We start from the raw sequence: 22,683 nt of genomic DNA, 5'->3' as shown, positions 1-22,683 counted from the left end.
AGTAATTCATGTACTTTACATCGCCGTTACTTCGCCAGTACAATATTACACACAGAAATATACTGTTTATCGAGTAAATACAAAACCTTTGTTTTGAATTTTTCAACACTGCATTATAATTTTATAATCATTAAAGTACTGATTGACCATTAAGGTAAAAGGACAGTGCCCACGTCCTCCGTCACTTATCACTTTATAATCATTGATTAATCTGTGCAAAAACTAACCATTCAGTACCTGCTAGGTAACGATAGGTAGTTTACACTGAAACATGAATTTGCAGAGACAGAAAACTGCTTTTGCACAAACAAATAAAGAAAATCTTAGACTTTCACTTGATTTAGTCAATATTCATATCAAAATTTTGGCTAGCAGTAACAATGTTCTGAATTCTCTTAAGAAAAAATAATTATTGCATAAAATTAGATGCATAAATTGATGTAGGACGTTAACACAGAAAACGTTTGGAATATTTTGAATAAGTAATGTTTGTATCCTGACTGATAAGTTTTCAACTAAATTCATCATCAGTGCTTTCTTGTCACACTGGTTTCGCAAAACCTGCGTCTCTGCAAACCCATTAATTGAGGAATCAAATGTAATAATCAGGTACGGTATTATTGGTTTATTGGAACTGTCAATTATTTACCCCTCTTGAGTCATTCACAACTCCAAGATACGAGTTTATAATAATTTTGATATGAACAAACTAAATGTTAACAACTCATAACATCCGGACATGGCCCGCAGATCGGAATGTTAAACAATTCCTGTAAATTTTGATCATATCCTTGATTTTTTTATATGTAAACAAAATATTAAAGTACAAATTTGCCGATTTTCGAATCTTCTAAATTTTTACTTGAATATTACTTGCATTAGTTTATCGAACATGGATATAATATAAGAATATGGCTTTTGACAGCAAATGGCACAGTTGACTTGGTTTGATTTATGTGATTAGCTGCTAAAGGGAAGGGATGCCTTCGTGGAAGACTTTCTAAGGGAAACTGGCTCGTATACACGTTAAACATAAAATCCACAAAAACGCCTATGCAGCCAGCCCGTTCGCGGGTTTCGAACCTCTAATAGAACTGTTGTTGTTGCTGCTAATGCTGATTTATCTGACCTATTGTCAGTCCAAGACCACAAAATTCCTCGTGGCAAGGAGCGCAAGATAAGCTTGACGTTGGCAACTGCCTTGAGCACCCTTCAGGTGACAGTGCGATTTAACTCAATTTCACTCCCAATTTTGATAGGCAGCATCCCAGGAGGGGGTGGGGGGGGTCTGAGGGTGGAAGGAAAGAGAGGCTCCCGCCCCTCTTCCCTTCCACCAAACCACGCAAAAGAACTTTCGGCTCGCCGTATATTTGGAGTGCCGTCATGCAGCGGCACTATGCATTTACGACCATCCATGCCTTCTTCGGCCCACCAGCGGCCGAGCGGTAAAGTCGCTGAACACTGGTAGTTCGGTCCGAGGTTCGAATCCCGCGAACGGGCTGGCTGCATGGGCGTTTTCGTGGTTTTCCCCATGTGTAACGTGTATACGAGCCAGTTTCCCTTAGAAAGTCCTCCACGAAAGGCATCCCTCCCCTTAGGCAGATAGCCCTCGTGTGCTTTGCCATAATTAAATACACCAACACCAACACCATGCCTTCTTCGGGATTCGAATCTGGGCCCTTCGGCACGGCAGGCAGCGACGCTAATGAGCGGCTGTTTCACACTAACAAACTTCCAAATCGTTGAGTTTTGTTCATTAAAAATTTGTTAAGGGGCCTCATACGCCTTAAACCCCATATGTTCTTCGAATATGTGACTGTTGGAAGAATTCGGATATTTTCTTTATTTTAAAAGCAATTACTCCCAACTTTTTACAGCCGACTACATAATATAGCTGCTTTAGAAACTAGTAACCAGAAAGTTCGTGTTGCCACAAATATTTTTGTAATTTAATCCTCTTTGTGAAAAAATTTTTCGTAATGTTTCCACATTGCGCGCATGATATTTTACAAATGGCTAATGGTACATACTTAAAATTGGATGGAATTCTTTATATGGGCACTATTTTCTAACTGAACCAAAAATCTGATGAATATTTTAATATTAAAAATTTTTAGGCACGAAAATATTACAGATTTTTTTTAATAAAATACATTTTATAAACTCAAATCCAGATAAAATAAAAATTTAACATGAAATTCTTAGAATTTTTGGTTCACAGTATTTTCCAAATGTTATGATAGCTATATATTAAATATGAAATTAAATTATGCAACAGAATGTTTTAAACTGTGCGCGCAAGGTGGAAATATGACGAAACATTTTGTCATAAAGCGGATTCAATTATAAAAATATTTGTGGCAACACAAACTTTCTGATTACTATTTCAGAAAGCAGCCATATTATGTAGTCAGCTGTAAAAAGTTGGAAGTAATTGCCTTTAAAATAAATAAGTTATCCCAATTCTAGCAAAAGTCACATATTCGAAAATGTTATGGGTTTTAAGGTGTAAGAGTCCCCTTAAGTTTTGCAAAATATAAAATAAAAATAACGCAGCCAAACTTTAAACATATTGTTATTATATACGGTCATATTCTGCCGTTGAAGGAAGCACGCGATTTCATGTGCCGTTACCAAGTCGAAAATCTTTCGTTAATGTCAGCATTTTAAATAAAAAGCTGCAATTGGCAACTCTTTTTTTTTTTTTCCAGGTAGTATATAACTGACACGTTATATTACTGCCGCGTTAATTTTTTTATTTGCTATTGAGAAAATAGGTACTATTCCGTTTTGAGGACCGTAAAAAAATTGCAGCGAATATGTATGCGCAAAAGCGCCAAATCTATCAAACATGCCCATTTAACAGCACGCCAAATCTAGCGTACGCGCTGATTTCAGATTGCGTAAGTTAACATAGTTCTATATTTTTTAAGACGCCATTAAAATACTAGTTTAATTTTTAAATCCTTTTTTGATATCCTATGTATTTAACAATTTGGAAATTGCCCATGACGAAAATTCTGCAATAGAATTTTGGGTAAAGTGCAGAATCACCCACTACTTGACGCGTTTTTAAGAATTGCACATACTAGGTATCCATGTACACATCGATCTATTTTCACTTTAAAAAGTAAAAGAAAATTGACAGAAATCCAATCTTTTTTACCCTTGTAAAAAGTGGCAAGGAAATAAGTGCGCGATTCTGCACTTTACCGAGAACTTTTTCCAAAGAAAAAGTATCATTCATTATAGAAAATTATGTTTGAACAACCAACGAGATGAAATTACGCTTTAGCGATAACTCGGTAGCGAAATAGCGATGCAGACATCCATTCAGTTATGGTTAGCAATTTTTATATAAATTATAATAATGATCTGAAATCATTACTTACTCTTATGCTTCCATTCAGTCATGTTTAGCATTTTTTATATAAATTATAATAATAAAAAAGTATTACATGAAATTAACGTTTTATCTAAATTAAAACATCAATCTTAAATAGTTATTTACTATTATACTCCCTTTCTTGCATTAGGGTTGCCTCAATTATTTTTGGCAGCACTGGCATCAACAATAGTTTGGCTATTTTTTACGGGCCTCAAAACCGAATAGTACCAGAAAATGTTTTGTTACATTAAATTTAAATCATGTCGCCATGCATATTAACCTAAAGAATCAAAGGCATTTTCTTCCTTATTTGACAATAAAAAAATTATTTACGAATTGTTTGTTGATTGGAAAGAATGAGCTAATTTCTTTCATATTGAAATATTTTTATGCATTTGCTTTTAAAGGGTACACAGAACTTACAAATTTGGCTTTGGCCACACCCCGCTCATTTGGCGGGCTTGCCCGCTAGTTAATTAATAAATAATACATGAATACTTAAAGTAATAATGATATAAAAACATTTAAATTATAACATATAAAACATTATAAAATATTTTTATAAACGATATAAAAACATTAAAAATAACATTAAATTGAAAATATTTACATAATATACGTTGAATATTGCTTCCAAGCTGAAACGTTTCTTCAAAAAGCCTAAATTACATACTAGAAGTTACGAAAATCCGTTGCATACATTTTTATGAAGAAAGAACTCTTTTTAGCGTGGTTATTTCAGCAACAATCCACTGAAACTAATAAACAACAAAAGCGTACGCGCCGTTTCGGGTGCCCTCGTTGTGGATGATTCTCAGGAGAATTATTCAAAAATTCGTTCTTGCGTCTCTGGAGCAGGGTGAAATTCTTCCATTTGGAAAAGACAGGGAAACTTGCAATTGATAGTCTGATAAAATATGCAGAGTTTGTAAGGCCTGCAATTTTCATATTCTTCTTGTTCTACCACCTCTTCCATTCCTTGTACTCAGTGTTGGAAGACAATCGAATATGGCATTCAGAATTGAAATTACAACGAGATGCAGGGACCAGGTGTGTTCCTTTATGCGAAACGAAATCGCCACGAAACAATGAAGAATAAAAAGTTGGAGGAATGACTGGAAGGAAACCAAAGAAAATCTTACCGCAAGCTCCTGCCTTGCTGTCACTTTGATATACTCCTCTTTCCTATTGGCGAAGTACACTGCACCTGCGACCCAAACTATCGTAGCCTGCGCGCTGTGTTCGAAGGCTTCCTTTTACCTTCCGGCTAGATTTGAAGGTGGAAATAAAAAAGGGGGAGATAGTATGTTTTGTTTCTTTTTTTTTTATGCTGTTATTATTTAGCTGGCTTGGAAATGCCTCCCAATCGGTTAAGAAAGTGAATTAGGTCAGCTCTAAGTGGTGGATTTTGATGGCGTTTATATCTGGAGAGTGGGATAGAATTTAATTTTTTAGTGGTTATTTTTTTTCCACGTTTCGTTTCTCGTAAACGTTGCGCCTAAAAGAGGCTGTAAAATACCTTCGTAAAACTGTGGTTAGTATATAAAAAGCTTAAATTTAATTCAATGTATTTTGTGTCCAGAAAGGAGAAAATATTATTTACATCTTTTTTTCAATTGTCTTTAAGCTGTTTCTAATACATTTATATATAGTTGCAAGCATTTTAATTCGAGCTGAATGATTTTTAACACGTTGACTGCCGTGGCGGGTCACTGGGCAGTCACTCGACTCGGCTACAGTGCCGTGGGGGCCACCTATGACCGGCGATGCGACCAATAGCAAAAATACATAATTAGAATAAATAACGATAGTGATAAATTTAAAGAATTTTGACGGTTTGAAGAATCCTAGATCGCAAAAATTTAAATAATAAACTGCAAACATGGTCTACAGCTTCTCAGGGGTCATCGGTAACCCCCTACCACCACGAAGAATGCATTAAACACGATTCTATAACTCACCTTATCTTCTGTAGATAATATTTCAAACATAGTATTATTACGATTGTATTCAGATAGCTGATTTTAGTGGATTTAAAATTGTTGTATTTCCCTGTGCAATGCAGCGCGAGACAAATTCTAAGAGCGGAAAAATAAAAATTCAGGAGCACATGCATTTAACATTGAGCAAATAGATATCTCGGTAATTTGTATATGTTAACGTGAAAGACCGAAATTGAAGAATGTCGACTTTCACCGAGAATATCAACATTCACCAAATACGTCGGTAAAAGATCGAATATTTCACTACATTCTTGTATATTCGGACCCTCACCGGTGTATATCGACAATTACAGATATGCACTGGTGAAAGTCAAAAAGAGAGGTCATAAAGTGCCATTACAGTTTAAGTTGTTGCAATAAATAAGATTTGAATCACATAATTTGGTAAGTTTTTTATGACTGTTATTTTATTTTCTCATTTAGAACGTACAGTATAATTAAGTAAGTGTTTAACTTATATTATTTTCCTTTCTCATTTTGAATGTATTGTGTGTTTTAGGTTCTTATGTTCTTAAGTTCTTATTTCAAGTCTCCAGTGCGTTTATTCGCGACTGAACGACGGAGAAGAAAATATAATATTGTTATATGTTCAACATTCACCATTAGTACATGGTGAATGTCGGTATTGACCGGTGTAAGTCAGAAATAAGAGTATTTGGAAAATATTTCGGGCATACACCAAGAGATTATGTGAATATTGACATTCACCGGTGAAAGTCGACATTCTCCAGATTTCGGTGTTTCACCGTAACATATATAAATTGAATAAATGTAATTAATCAGAAAGTTAGCTGTAACAGTAATTTCACAATCCGCATGTGGCTTTACAGAAGCCTCGTGAAGCAGAAAGTACCAGAAAGATCTCTCGCAGCCGGTTGAAAGCTATTCAAGGTCGAAGAGACAGCATCTGCTATCAGTTGCTTAGTTACTGTTTATGCGACTTGTTTAGTTGCACGAAAACTGAGATTAGCTTTCTCTTCAGATGCGCTTTGCATTGCATTGTGTTTAAAGTTTATAGTAGTTTGAAGTATAACTACTGATTATGCTGCGTGATATTGTGATATATATATCTACTTGTACGAATATCTCTGAGGAAAATTTCAGAGTTCCGATATATTTATGTTGATAAGAATAAGTTTTATTAAATTTTTATCCGACGTATGCATTCAATCTATTACGAACCCGCACGCAGGCAGCAATATACGTATCATAGTAAAAAATTCATGTTGGCGCAATGGCGATCCATGTAAAATGTGCGCGACAGCCTATCAGTTAAAATAAATATATTCAAGTGTCGAAAGGGAATAAGAAAGCCTTTTTAATATAAGAAAAAAAAGTGCTGATTAGCCGGAAAACATATTTAAGTTAAGATTGCAGATCACGTAAGAAAAATCTGCAAATCTCAATTTCATAAACTTTCTAGTCAATATTTTTAGCCCAAAGGGCTTTAGCCCAGAAGGGCTTTTAATTATGTATTGGCATTTCACTATAAACGGGGTTTCTTTTTTTCAAATTGTTGTCACCAAATATTATCACCCTGCATTATATTTAAAGAGATTTAATAATGAATGTATGTTTCTCGAATTGTGAGGAAACAACGGTACCTAGAGCCATCAAATTTGGAATACGTAGATCTCGAATATGGGCATCTGGACGCCTAAATTTGAAATGTGGAATTTGCTTTTTTATCTACTTCATGTTTTGTAAAACTTCAACGAATTTTTAATTATCAAACTCCCCTATTTCAAAGCGAGCAACGGCAACACTCTATCCAAAAGAAAAAATAAATTATATCTCTAGCGCGCGAGACTGTGTATCGAAAATTCTAAAGATATGCTCTTTTAAATAGTTTGCGATATTGCTGTTGAACTTAATTTCATGGTTTAAGTGCGAAGAACATGATATTTAATAAATACAGGGGATACATAAAACGTTAAAAAACGCCCCTTTGGGCGTAATATAAAATTGGGAAAACGTTTCTTTTTTAAGTTTTGAATTTTATTATTATTTATACAAGGGGTGATCAAATGAAAAGGTGCGAAACGACGTAAAAACGTAACAGTTAAATATTTGCATATTCTGCCATGGGAGAACGTAGCAAGACATCTTGGGATGCGATTGGAATCTCTGACTGGGATCGGAGCATGCGCGGGCGCCCGCATGCGCAGGAGAGAGCAGAGCTCTTATCAAAAGCGGCGTCCAAATGATGCGGCAGTCCGTATGAGGCCAGGATGGCGTTCGCGTTGCAAAATTCGACGACTGAGGAGCAGCGAGGTGTTATCCGATTTCTGACAGCGGAAGGTGAGAAACCGGCAGCTATTCATCGCGGATGGTGGGAGTTTACGTGGAGAAATGTGTCTCTGACAAGTCTGTCAGAAAATGGAGTGCCCGTTTTCGTGCAGAGTCACACACATGGAACTGGCCAAGTGGGAGACTTCGGACCATCCGCCCTACAGTTCGGACATGTCGCCCTGCGATTTCCATGTGTTTGCTCCACTGAAGAAACACCTGAAAGGGAAACGCTTCAACTCGGACGACGTACTCAAGGACGTCGTGAAGGACTGGATCTCGTCAAGGCCACAGGAATTTTGGGAGCAAGGAATCCTGCGGCTTGTTCATCAGTGGGATCGTTGTGCTCAGGCCTATGGTTTATATTTTGAATAAAGTCTACATTTGTACCCACCGTGTCGTTTCGTACCTTTTCATTTGATCACCCCTTGTATTACTTTTATAAATGGTAAAACTGTATGAAATAAAGTTAATATTTTATTACAAATTCTTCAATAAATCACGCAATAATAGCTAAATATGGATAATTATTTTTATTTACACGTCTAAAGTTTTCATGGTTACTAGAGAGACTGCTATAATTGAAAACTGTTTAGAATTTTCGGAGAAACATTTCGTTATATGACGAAAATAATATCTTTTTAAACAACACAGTTTCTTGAATACTAATAGATATTCCATTTCGCTTTGTCTTCGATAAATATAGTTATTTGTCAATTTCTAAACACAGGAAGTGATCTGGTTTCTGTTTCAATTTCAATTAGATGTCCTTTCATACGTCTTATTTACTCGTTAAATAATATCTTTGTTTGCATTAAAGATCTAGATGCAAATGACAACAAGCTAATTTTAGACACTAATATTATACGAAATGTTCAACAGTTGTTATATGTATTAGTTCTTGAAAACATTTGAAGTTGGTGAACTGATTATGAATAAAATACGTCTACATCAAAAACTCTTCAGAAGGAATTTATTTTCTCGTTATATTTTAATATGAAGACCTCAACACCTTTAGAATTTCTGGAAAGAGACGTGACTTTATTGATATATAGATTGTGAGATATCTCTAAATATAATAAAAGAAAGACTCTCTGTGTGCTTATATGTGTATACGTAAACACATACACTATGCATACATGTCTTCATGCATACATGAACACACACATCCATGCATACGTACGTCTCTGGATTCGGTCCAGATAACAGAATAGTACCCAGTATTTTTTTTCATAATAGAAATAAAAGAAGAGCTGGATGTTTTAATTTTGTAATTGAAATAAAGATAAGGAAAATTAAGAGAATCAACTTCCGATTTTAAATTTCTAATTGGAAAAAAATTAACATAATTTAATTTGAGTGATTTAGAGGCAGCCAATTATACGTCAGCAATTAAACAGCTGAATGATATTGAATGATATATTCAATCAGAAATATATAATTTTAAAAAAACACAGTTTTTTACTGTGTTTTTACGTGACTACATTGTATGTACGTATACATAAATACATAGGAACACATACATCCATACACACATGCATACATACATTTCTGAATGCGTTCCTGATAACAGAACAATATAAAATAAAAGTCTTCACTTGGACACGGAAAACATTCAGGCATGACCATTCAAATGAGGAAGTAGGTTTTTCCAAAGAGTTATTCACACTTTTATTTCGTTAAACGAAAAAAAAAAAATTATAAAATGCTTCAAAATATTAGTGTAATACTTTTCCATCTTTCCAGCTCAGCCGGTTAAAGTCGCCAATAATGGTACAACTGATGCCAAACGAAATATCCTCGCTGGTAATCTTTACGTCTCATTTCAAAACAAGTTGCAGCCATTTCTTATCAGATTGATTGTTTCTTTCAATACTGGCATACAATTACATAGAATTTTTACAAGCAATTTTATGCCCTAAGGCGAGTCGCGGTAATGAAGTCAGTTAGGATGCAATCACACCACTCACCCGAAAATATAGAAAAGGCAAAATATAGAAAATCAAAAAATATAGAAAAGGCGAAAATATAGAAAAGGCAAAGTCAAGGCTTAAATTCATCAATTCTAATGCGAATGCACTTACAAAGTAAAGCACTGCGGTTTTACATAATTTCTGAGTAAGCTATTCGTACGAATTGAAATAATTCTTGCATTTAAACTTGTACTCCAAATTAAAATTTGACTTAAAATTGATGTAGACAGTTACTGAAAGAATTAGATTTTTGTAGCGGAGTTTACATGAGTTGAGATCCTTTGGCAGTCACGTGATCATGAACCGGCGAATCAGGTTGTTGAACCATGAAGCATAGTAAATTCTTCATGTCTTTTTACAAATTGTCTTTATTTATTGGCTTTTTACAAAATTTTAAATGATATTAAAAGTTTATGCCTTCAAAATATAAAATTCTTAGAACTAACATTTGTTAACATTTCTTTCTTTTTTTTTTTTTTTTTTTTTTTTTTTTTTGTGTGTGTGTGTGTGTGTGAGTACTGTACGTTGTCGCCAATATAGTTTGCTTGGCGAGATTTGCGCCGACGAAACGGAAAAGTACACTTTTCCGTATTCCTTACATTACTATTTATATTATTTCGATGCTACTTGCCATTTATCGATAAAGAAATTGTTAAAGCAAGAAAACTTTAAATTATGACTTCTGTCATTCTTTGTGAATGTATAAAGCTATGGTTAAATATCATTAAAGTTTCTGTATTATGATTTGAAACAGTTATCTCTAATACATTTTAAAGTGCACAGATATAGTTAACTTACATTGTGAGTGTGCGTGTATACATGCATATTTCTTTCTCATCCCCTGTCCTTCAGACTTCACATAAGAATAATAGCTTTTCTTCTACCTCACAGTATTTATAGGGCGTACAATCTCTTGTCTCAGATGAAAAAATATCTAGGTTGGGCTCCGAACAGCTCAGTAAATAATAGTGATTGAGATTATTCAATTATGGAAAAGCACACGAGAGCTGTCTGCCTAAAAGAAGGGATGTCTTCGTGGAGGACTTTCTTAGAAGACTGGCTTATATATGTTACGGTGAAATACCGAAATCTGGAGAATGTCGACTTTCACCGGTGAATGTCAACATACACATAGTCGTTTGGTGTATGTCCGAAATATTTTCCAAATACTCTTATTTTTGACTTACATCGGTGAATGTCGAATTCACCATGTACTAATGGTGAATGTTGAACATATAAGAATATTATATTTCCTAGCCGTAATTCATTCGCGAAAAAACACATTTGAGACTCAGAATAAGAACTTAAGAATATAAGAACTTAAAACACACAGTAAATTCAAAATGAGAAAGGAAAATAATAGAAGTTATAAACTTACCAAATTATGTGATTCAAATCTTATTTATTGCAACAACTTAAACTATTTATGACACTTTGAATTGCAAAAGAGGCCCTTGCTTTCACAACTGCATTTATTTGTGGAACACTTCCTTTTGGAATGACATCGTGTACATATACTCCTCTCTTTTCGACCTACACCAGAGCATATCTGTGATTGTCGACATACACCGGTGAGGATCGGAATGCACAAGAATGTAAAGAAATATTCGATCTTTCACCGACGTATTTGGTGAATGTTGACATTCTCCGGTGAAAGTCGACATTAACCAATTTCGGTCGTTCACAGTAACATATACACGTTACACATGGGGAAAACCACGAAAAGGCCCAAGCAGCCAGTAATTGTAACCTCGGATCTAACTGCTATATTACTTTAGCAGTGTACATGGATAGCTAGTACCCTTTATCGCCTTACGAAAATGTCGCCAAACTACCTGTTACCATATTCCAAAGATTAGCCGAATATTTGAGTCAGTTATTGATGTCTCAAAATTCTCTCTGTTTATATATGTTTATATATGCTTTATATATCATCTACTATATAGTATTTTATCACTACTTAATTTTCTTATTACGGAAAAACCTTTCCATTATAAATCTTTGTAACTCTTCCATGATAAGCTTTCCTTATTATAACCTTTCCTTTTTATCTTATAAACTTTCCTTTTATCTTTATAACCTTTTCGTGATAAAGCTGAAAATTTATTTATTAGTTATTTTTACTTATATTAATAATTTTGATTTTGTGGAAATGAAAGTTCCACAAACGCAAAATTGGAAGTTCCACAAACGCATTGTGAAGTTCTTCAGAAGCTATTTTAATGGCATATGGTTTAGACTAATCATAAGTAACGTTGCAGTATTAAAAAATGGGAGAGATGTTATTTTATTAAATAAAAGGATAAATTGTCTTTATATTTACAAAAACATTTATTTTACAAATTAAATTATTTTTGTCGTTTAGTTCGCCTCGTTTAATTCTTGAGTTTCAATATAAAACAGCATCTTTCAATATAAAATTCTAGGATAGAAAACTTAAAAGGGAATTCTTAGTAGCTGTGACGAAGTTTAGTTCCTGATCTGTAAGAATATTCCTTCTACAAATGCCTCATCATAAATTAAAGCTACGTTTGCACTCATCTTCGTTTATACTTGATATTGTTACGAATTTGGTATTTAAAAAGCTAATGTTAGTTCAATTATAAACTAAATGGTTTTGTTTCTCGCGCAGTGCAGCGCCTGACGAATATTAAAAGAAAGCTAAGTCGGAAAATTGAAAATACAAGAGCGCGTGCATTAAATAAATAAATATCTCTTTTTGATTTCGAGAAAGTACTGGAAAATTCTAGCGCGTGATTTTAAAATCTTATAAAAGGATGAAAACATCTCAGTTTGTAGTTAGTTGCTTGCTTAGTTTGTTGTTGTTTAGAAAACTGCTCTTGTTGATTGTAGCGAATTCGCGGATTAGCGTTCTTTAGCTGTTTTGAATTACGTTCTATTGGACATTTGAGTAGTTAAAAGATAACTACTGTGAGATATTGTAATACTGCATCATAACTTGAGAAAATTTAAGCATTTTGTTGTGATAATAATAAATTTTGTTCATTTTTCATCGTACTTGTGCATTCTTTTCGTAACGAACCCGTACGCACGCAACAATTTTTGGTGTCAGAAGTGGGATTGTTTTGTGCTTGTAAAATCACATTATACTGAATAAATGAAAAATTCAGTAACTTAATTTACATTTTATTCATTGAGTTACAAACTTCAGTTTCATCACCTTCAATACTGAATAAAGCACAGGAATAAAAAAAAATCAGACCTTCTCATATTCAAATATACCATTAATTTGATAGGATATGTAAACTGTAATCCAACATTTCCTAGAAAGGTGGACATAAGAAAAGTATAGAATCAGTGATCTAGGAAATGTTCTACAGTGCTTTTATACTCGTACATAAATAGTATTCGTAAATATTTATTTACTTATCAGCAACAGACAGAAAAATATTTATATGAGCAATTTTTTGTAACCCTTATTTCAAATCAGTTGCTGTACATACGTGAAATGTAATTCAATACACAATTCGAGCAGCCCTTTTGAAATTAGGGTTACAAAAAATTGCTCATATAAATATTTTTCTGTCTGTTGCTGATAAGTAAATAAATATTTACGAATACTATTTATGTACGAGTATAAAAGCACTGTAGAACATTTCCTAGATCACTGATTCGGCTATGGATCCAGGAAGTAAAATTTCTGTTCTTGCCGGTATTGTGATATTGTCTTGTGCTATGATTTTATGGACAGATTTAACTTCATCATTGACTCCAAATAACGCTATGTCCTCAGATGTAGAATGCAATTCGTTATTTTTAAAGTCCAAGGAAAAATTGTATTTCCTTAGAAAGTCCAATCCGAGTATGCAAGAATCAGTGATCTCTGCTACATATGCCGTGTGATGGTAAGCGGCACTTCCAAACGTGATGTTAGCATTTACTTTTCCATCGATGTTGATCTTCTCACCGGACACAGTCTGTAGGGTAACGCAGGGCGGCGTCCAGATAAGTTTGCTTCCCAGTTGTTGAGCCAAATCTTTTCGGATGATGGTGACGTTGGCTCCTGTATCTATCGTCATATTGCAGGGAACTCCATTAATATGTCCTATTATGAAAAGTCCATTACTGCCGCCTCTCACTGCAGAAATCTGAAGCGCTTTAAACTGGGGCTTTTCATGATCTGGCAACCTCCGCCCCGCGAGATGGCCACTAATTAGTTTCCCTGCTGTTTGTTAGGAGCGGTCTTAGCATCCGTGCCCTGGGGTGTTCTGCAGTTTCGTCGGATGTGTCCTTCAGCACCGCAGTTCCAGCACTTTACGGTCGGTTTCTGGTCACCAATATTCTGTCTCAAGGCGTTCAGTTGTCTAGTTAAATCGTCTAGACGAGCAGTGACTTGATCCCCTGGCTACTGGACTTGAGCAGCTCTGACTGGATGGCGGTCTCGACGGGTGGCTTGCTGGGCTGCCTCAAATTTCATGGCATACACTAAAGCGTTTTTCAGATCTTTAACATCCGCCATTCGTAGAGCTTTCTGTATTTCAGTATCTCGGATGCCGTCGATAAAGTATTGCAAGGACAGGATTTCCCTTGTTTCTGTCGGGCATTCCGAAAAGGCGAGATGGGACAGCCTTTCAACATCCGCGGCGAGCTTCTGAAGTGTTTCGGTAGGCTTCTGTTGACGAGATTTTAATTGGAGCCTGCTGTAGTCTTTTAAACACTTCTCCCCAAAGCGCAACTCCAAGGCGCCGGACAGAGCTTCGAAATCTAACCTTTTGTTTTCGGGAAGAGTCTGAAGGATATCCGCTGCGTCGGCTCTTAGAGAAGCGGCGAGATGACAGGCCTTAGCTTGGGAATCCCATCCATTCGCATCCGCAACGATAGAAAATTGTGTCCTATACACCTGCCAGGAGGTCTTCCCATCATATGTAGATAGTTTCAGAACGGAACGAGCAGGCATCGATAAAAATTTAAAACCTTCAGAATTGTTTCCTACCGTCGCTATGCACTTCTTTAGGCTGTCAACTTCTTTGGCGACGGCAGCAGAAACCCTATCATCAATTTGTTGTTCGACGGCAGAAACTCTCTCTTCTATATGTTCTTTTACAGAAGAAATTCTTTCTTCTACTTGTTCTTTTACCGAAGAAACTCTTTCTTCTATTTGTCCAACTTTAGTTTCAACCGCGTCTATTCTGCCTTCCATAGCCTCAAATTTATTTTATATTACGCAGGTAACTTCTCTTTTCATTTCGTCCTGACCTGCTTTCATCTCGTCTTTAAGCGATTTCATCTCTTCCTTAACGCATTCCTGGCCCAATTTCATTTCTTCCTTAACGGATATTTGACCAGCATCCATTTTCTCTTTAATTTCTTCTTTAAAAGATGTTTGGCCAGCTTCCATCTTTTCTTGTACAACTTTTATATCTTCCTTAACGGAGTTGACGGCTCCTTCCATCTTTTCTTGGAAAGCAGCAAATGCAGTCATCATTTGCCTGAATTGTTCTTCCATCGCTCTTGTTATTGGCATTCAAATCCCACTTCTGAGGACATAGCGTTATTTGGAGTCAATAATGAAGTTAAATCTGTCCATAAAATCATAGCACAAGACAATATCACAATACCGGCAAGAACAGAAATTTTACTTCCTGGATCCATAGCCGAAAACAGAAATTTCCGCTACGGCATCATAGAATATCCCAATAACTGTAATAGCCCAAAAGGAGTACTAGTAGCCTCAACACTCGTCGACCTATCCAGAACGGTTATCCCGGTGAGAGTCGCCAATGTAACTGAGAAGGGGAGAATTATTAAGAAAGGTGAAGTGGTTGCAACATGTACTCCAGTAACCACTGTTGAAAGAAAGAGTAACATCCAAGAATCCGTGTCCTCAGAGAGAATTACATCGGAGTTATTGCAAAATGCGCAATTAAACGATAAAGAGAGGAATGCTGCCGATCGCGTCATTAAAGATCTTCAAGTTGTTTTCTCCCGCTCGTCTTCTGACGTGGGTCGAACTAGTTTGACACAACATAGAATAGATACCGGCGATCATCCCCCGATCAAGCAACATCCAAGACGTCTACCGTTTGCTAAACAGGAAGAGGTGCGAACACTGTTAAAAGATATGGAAGAAAGCGATGTCATCGAGCCTTCAGTAAGTCCATGGGCATCTCCCATCGTCCTAGTCAGAAAGAAAGACGGCTCAACAAGATTTTGCGTCGACTATCGCCGGTTGAATGAGGTTACGAAGAAAGACAGTTACCCTCTTCCTAGAATTGACGACATTCTAGACACTCTTTCTGGCAGCAAGTGGTTCTCAACACTTGATTTAAAGAGTGGGTATTGGCAGGTAGAAATACAGCCTGAAGACCGAGAAAAGACGGCATTTACTACGGGACAAGGGCTTTGGCAATTCAAGGTGATGCCGTTTGGACTGTGTAATGCTTATTAATGCATTTATGCCACAGTTGTAAGTTTAGCTTCCTGTCCAGGGATTGTACTGCCCGGGACGTGCAGTCCTTGGGAAGGGGGCAGTGTTACGAATTTGGTATTTAAAAAGCTAATGTTAGTTCAATTATAAATTAAATGGTTTTATTTCTCGCGCAGTGCAGCGCGTGACGAATATTAAAAGAAAGCTAAGCCGGAAAATTGAAAATACAAGAGCACGTGCATTAAATAAATAAATATCTCTTTTTGATTTCGAGAAAGTACTGGAAAATTCTAGCGCGTGATTTTAAAATCTTATAAAAGGAGGAAAACATCTCAGTTTGTTGTAGTTGTAGTAGTTGCTTAGTTTGTTGTTGTTTAGAAAACTGCTCTTGTTGATTGTAGCGAATTCGCGGATTAGCGTTCTTTAGCTGTTTTGAATTACGTTCTATTGGACATTTGAGTAGTTAAAAGATAACTACTGTGAGATATTGTAATACTGCATCATAACTTGAGAAAATTTAAGCATTTTGTTGTGATAATAATAAATTTTGTTCATTTTTCATTGGACTTGTGCATTCTTTTCGTAACGAACCCGTACGCACGCAACAATATATATCCCTGGTATTTTCACGGTGAGAGTTTATAACCTACGGCACCAATGTTAAATTAAAATCCTAATTTTTAAATTTCCGGTAAATTTCTTAAAGAATATCTGGTACTGTTCTGTTATAGGGCAAGTGTTCATATATCGCCAAAAGCTAACGATATGTCGAAAAGTTCGAGGCATAAAAATAATTGCCGAAATTCTTAAATTACGATAAATGAAATACGATTCGGCTAAGTTGACGAAAAATCCAAGGAAAAAATAACAACAGATATTCTTAAAATTATAAATTTTGGTACTATTCGGTTTCGAGGGCCGTAAAAAATCGCAAAACTATTGTATCGCAATTATTTTTGGCAGCCAATGCTTGCCAAAAATAATTGCGGCAACCCTAATAATTGCGGCAAGAAACGAAGTATTGTATAATAGTAAATATCTAAGATTGATGTTTTAATTTAGATGAAAGGTTAATTTCATATAATACTTTTTTATTATTATAATTTACATGAAAAAGGCTAAACATTACTGAATGGAAGCATAAGAGTCAATAACTATTTCAGATCATTTCAAACTGAATTTATATAAAAATTGCTAAACATAACTGAATGGATGCGTGCATCGCTGTTTCGCTACCGACTTATCGCTAAAGCATAATTTCATCTCGTTGGTTGTTCAAACGTAATTTTCTGTAATGAATGATACCTTTTCCTTGAAAATATTCTCGGTGAAGTGCAGAATCGCTCACTTATTTGTTTGCCGATTTTTGCAAGGGTAAAAACAATTGAATTTTTGTCAATTTTCTTTTACTTATTAAGTGAAAATAGGTCGAAGTGTACATAAATTCAAGGGTGTACGCAGTGCCATTTTTGTGCAATTCTAGGAATTTTTTTAAGTGAAAATAAGTCGATGTGCACATGGATACCGAGTATGTGCAATTCTTAAAAACGCGTCAAGCAGTGGGTGATTCTGCACTTTACCCAAAATACTATTGCCGACTTTTCAACATGGGCAATTGAATAATTCCTCATTTCTGAGGAAATTGTATTAAAGATATTTCACCATTAGGCAAGTCCAAATTTCCAGATCTATGGTAAATACAATAATAATAATAAAACCACATGTGTGAATTACATCTTTGGAATTTACATTCTCATTGCCAATTTTGAAAAGACTTACTTTTTATTAAAGAAGTTAACATTGTAACGACTTTCGAAGTAAACATTAGCGACTTCATGTGAACCAATCTCTCGACGAGTTAAATAAAAAAACATTTGGGGACGATTCCGTTCCCGATAACAGAACAGTACTGAATATTTTTCTTTTAAAAAATATACTTTTTTTTAATTCTGATTTTATGATAAATGTCTAGCTATTAATTTTTCTCAGATAATAATCTTCTTAATCCATTAAACTATTTGCAAATTTATAGGAATTCTTTTAAACACGACTATATTTCGATATACTAAATTCTCTTCAAATTACATATATACTCCTGCTCTTTGAAATTTGATGTAGGAAGCTATTTTCCAAGCATACTGTTCAACTAAATATATCGTTTCTATTTCTCGTAAAGCAAGCATGCAATTTGAGTAAATTTGGTTATGGTTTGGTTTGCTAGATTATGGCAAAGCACACTAGCGCTATCTCTCTAAGAGAAGGGATGCCTTCGTGGAGGACTTTTAAAGGCAAACTGGCTCGTGTCCACGTTACACATGGGGAAAACCACGAAAATGCTCATGTAGCCAGCCTTTTCGCCTGGAATCGAAACCAAGTCGAAATTACCAATGTTCAGCGATTTTAGAACTCAGCCGCTGGGCCCGAGTAAATTTGGTATACAGTGAAAAGCGTAAAGTGAGCTAGGATTATGAATATTTCATTACACCGTTTACTTTTCTTTAAAAAATTATTAAAATTAGCAGCTACTCATATACAAACAGAGAAAGTACTAACAAATATGTATTATTCTGAAAGTTAAGTTTTTAAAAGCTATATCAGGAGAAGGCAAATGTAATTATGATTAAAGTTATAAAGACTAGTTTAGGTTATTTGAATTTGAGTAAAACGCACAAAGCTTATCTGAAGGAAGAGAACGATTTCTTGCGGGACTTTTTAAAGCAGATTGGCTCAAATTGTCATTACACGAAGCGAAATCCACGAAAACTAACCATGCAACTAGCCGCTCGCTTAGACTCAAACTCAGATCGAACTGCAAGTATTCAGCGGTCTTGTATACTGGTGGAAAATTAAAAAGAAATCGTAGTGTGTACTTGAACTAAACTTCCGAGTCTCACAGATCCAGAAGCTTTTCTACTTCTGCATTTTAGACTATATATACAATTGAATCATTAGCAGTTCTAAATGTACTTAAAGATCAAAACAAATGATTACTCGTATAGATAACAGAAAATAGTTACAGTTCAGAAATAACAAAGCAGCAATTTTTTATGCTTCAGACAATAATATATTTATTATTGCTGGAGTACTTGGCATAATTATATTCCTATTTGAGTTAATAGCATAAAAATTATTTGTGTTACTTAATAATAATATCGATATCTCAGGAAAACTGTTTGCATGCTTTTAAAACTTCTATTAGTATAATGCTGTTTCAAAGCTTTTTAATGTTTATTAGATGAATCTTCGGATTATGGTAACTTAACGATTTTTTGGCGACCAATCCTGCTACAGCATCCTGCTAGTTTTTTTTTTTTTTTTTTTTTTTTTTTTTTTTTTTTTTTTTAAAAAAAACGCCATTTCGTTTTCTTTTTTACTCAACATTATTTCTAACAATCTGCTAGCCGAATTACACTTATGCTAGAACTTTTCTGAACAAAAGTGCTTAATCATGACGAAGATTAGGTGCGAAATTGGGAGAAAGTGCAGAATCGCCTACTGCTTCGCGCGTTTTTAAGAATTGCACATATGCTGTATCCATGTACACATCGACCTATTTTCATTTAAAAAGGTCAATGAAAATTGACAAAAATCCAATTCTTCCTACTCTTATAAAAAGCGCCAAACAAATAAGTGGACGATTCTGCACTTTAGCAGCGAAATTGTTTCTAAGTGCTTATTAGCTAAAATCACGATCGGAATTTTTCGGAAAATGTGCACATGACATGTCCCATGATCTCTCATTTCTCTGAGACAAAATAATCTGTGATTAGAACTGTGTACTTCTGAGATTATTTCTAAAGTCCTAGCTAGTAACCTTTATCGCCTTACCAGGATGTCGCCAAACTACCTGTTACCATATTCCAAAGATTAGCCCAGAAAAGTACTCAGAAATAACAAAACAGCAATTGTTTATGCTTCAGACAATAATATATTTATTATTGCTGGAGTACTTGGCATAAATATATTCCTATTTGAGTTAATAACATAAAAATTATTTGTGTTAAGTAATAATAATGATGATATCTCAGGTAACTGCATTTTTCTTAAACTTTTTGCCGTGTAATAAACACTGTTTCAAAGCTTAGCTTTTAATGTTTATTATTTTCAATTATTTATATCAAAATCATTTCTCAGGTATTAAATCAACTCTCAAAATCTGTTTAGGTAAAGCATATTCTGAACTTCGAGGATTTATATCATTGTTCAATTTTTTCGTCTTTTTTTTTTTTTACTTAAACTACTTTTACTTTACTACTTTTCTTTACTTAAAAAGCAGCCATTTCATTAAAGAATCTTTCTGATTCTTATCAAATAATTAAAAGTACATGCTAAATGAATAAACTTATTTGAAAGAGTATATAATCACTTACCTCAAATTATAAAGAGACATCTCTCCATTGGCGGCACAACTGAAGACACAAGTAAGTCTTTCTTTCCTGGTTGACACGAAACTAGTTTTTCATTTTCTGAACGAACAGTTCCATTTTAAGAATTTTAAGAACAGTCAAAACGAAGGGACAGTTCGCCCTTATTAAGTAAAGGGTTTTACCAATTCATTCATTTAATTAACGGGCATCCTTATCATGCCCTCTATTCAAATTTTGCGTTTTAATTTTCTTTGGCGATTTTTTGGCGAAAATTTGGCGACCAACTCTCCTACAGCAACCCTCTATTTTTTTTTTCCCGCCGCCATTTTGTCTTCACGAAGTAAACACATGTTTCTTTTCTTTTTATCTACTGAACACTTCTTCCAACAATCTACTAGCCGAATTACACTTATGCTAGAAATTTTATCTAACAAAACTGCTTAATCATGACAAATATTCACTGCAAAATTGGGAAAAAGTGCACAATACCATACTCCTTACGCGTTTTTCAAAATAACAGATACACATAAACCATGTACACGCCGACTTATTTTTGCTTAAAAAAACATCCCAGAATTACACAAAAATGGCATTGCGCACACTCTTCACTATATCCATGTACACTGCTTTTTTCTCATAAATTAGAAAAATTTCACGAAAATACATGACAATTTTCTCAATCTTTAAACCCGATAAAAAGAACATATATGAAATTACCTCATCGCGAAAAAGCATTTACCCTTTCCAAATATGAACATTTCCACATATAAAATAAATAAAATATCCAAAAACGTTTACCTCTAAATCATCTATTATATTATAATCGTCACCAACGAATTCATACCGCAACCATTACAAATACTTAGTGTCAGATATTTAAATTATTTCCATGCACGTTTACTTCAACTGAAACGTATACCAAATTCCTACAAACATAAAATTCACAAAATAACTATCATTTAATTAAAATATAATTAAATTCAAAAACACTACTTAAAATATAAATGAGCACATACATTAAATTAATAAAAATTACCTTACAATCCTAATTACTTTAAACTAAATCATTGGTAATAACAATTTTCCCAATAATACCAAATTCCTTTACTTCCACCTTACATTTAGAACAATGCATAAAAATAATATCCTCAAATAATTAAAAATACTAACTTACCTTATCTTCTTCAGAATCTTGATTACGTGTCCGATAAACTTTTCTTTAGTTACGGTCATGGGATCCAAAAATTCATGAACACTGTTTCACACAACACAGAATAAAGCCAAATACAAAATTTCCAGATTTTTTCCCGATTTCCCCCTTTTTTCCGATTAAAGAACCGTAATTGGTCCATTAATATCACATGACATATCCCATGATCTCTCATTTCCCTCACACAAAATAATGCGTAATCGGAACTGAGTACTGCTCACATTATTACCAAAGTCCCAGGTAGTAACCTTTATCGCCTCCAAAATGTCGCCAAACTACCAGTTACCATATTGTAAAGATCAACCACGACCTTTTTCTTCAAACCAGTCCACTGGAAGCTTATGTTCAACTGCTGCTTTGGTCCTCGTGGATAATTTCTTTCGTTTCATAACCTGAAACACCAATTATGTACTCTAATAAAAATTTTAATGCCATTTGTTAAAGAATTTTTGAGCAATTACTTTTGCTTGAAGGCGAATTCTAACTGTTCACACGGATTATCCTTTTTCGCTCGGCTCTATTGTCAATTTCTGTAACCAATCTTCTGAATCAGACCTCGCTGCAGGGCCAGTCCGATAAGATCTTTTATTGTTCGACGTCGCAAGCCGATTTCCAATTTTTATCGTTTTCTTCACTGCTCAAAAGCAGCTGTTTAACTTTTTCTTCGAGTAGGATTCATAATAATAGAAGTAATTTAAAAATTCAGCAAATGCAAACGAAATCAAGCAATAAGCAAGCCACCAAGCAAAGAGGCACGTGCAAGAATGAACGCAGATCTTGGCGTAATAGAAGTTTCAGCTTTGAAATAACTTGGCATAATAAAATTTACTACTTCGCGGCTTCCTTACTGTTTACGTGTTGTAGTATTTACTTTATCATTCACGCTTGTTAAGTTTTTGAAATTATTATTATTGTTGTTCCTACTGGAAGAAAATTTATGCAGTTGCTTTTAAACTTTCTTCTGACTTTCTAGCTGCCACTAGAGAACTTTAAGTTGACCACATTTGGCGATGGAAGTACAAACTAAAATAATAATAGATAATGCTATTAATTTACAACGAAACC

Source organism: Stegodyphus dumicola, chromosome 12 (assembly GCF_044657685.1).
Source record: "Stegodyphus dumicola isolate Sdum_Otavi_A_Nest chromosome 12, ASM4465768v1".
Classification (NCBI taxonomy): domain Eukaryota; kingdom Metazoa; phylum Arthropoda; class Arachnida; order Araneae; family Eresidae; genus Stegodyphus; species Stegodyphus dumicola.
The sequence above is the reverse complement of the archived record's forward strand: the minus strand, read 5'-3'. Positions refer to the sequence as shown.